Consider the following 269-nt stretch of genomic DNA (forward strand, 5'->3'; position numbering starts at 1 on the left):
GACAGATATTTTACAGGTGTCACTGCTCACGGGGAGCATGTGGAAAACCCTCTTCAAAGCCCAAAGGCTTTGCTAAGCTCGCTTTTATTTTTTTTTATTCTTTTTGGCTAGGCTTTTCCTGTTTTGAACTCGAGCTTCACATGACCGCCGCGTAAACAGAAAAACAGAGAAGCGGGGCTGGGAAGTTGGTGACCGGGGCGGGGGGAAGATCCAGTTTAATTTTTCTAATGATAAGTGCCTGGCAGGGTGGCTGCCTGCTCTACTCACCA

General features: G+C 48.0%; 1 protein-coding gene across 1 annotated transcript in view; it reads left to right on the plus strand.

Annotated features, from left to right (window-relative positions):
• LOC104277086 (serine/threonine-protein phosphatase 2B catalytic subunit gamma isoform) overlaps positions 1 to 269 on the plus strand; it is a gene marked incomplete at its 3' end in the record, with an annotated part of 12,543 nt that overhangs the window by 4,879 nt on the left and 7,395 nt on the right. The window lies entirely within an intron of this gene.

Source organism: Apaloderma vittatum, unplaced genomic scaffold (assembly GCF_000703405.1).
Source record: "Apaloderma vittatum isolate BGI_N311 unplaced genomic scaffold, ASM70340v1 scaffold31707, whole genome shotgun sequence".
Classification (NCBI taxonomy): domain Eukaryota; kingdom Metazoa; phylum Chordata; class Aves; order Trogoniformes; family Trogonidae; genus Apaloderma; species Apaloderma vittatum.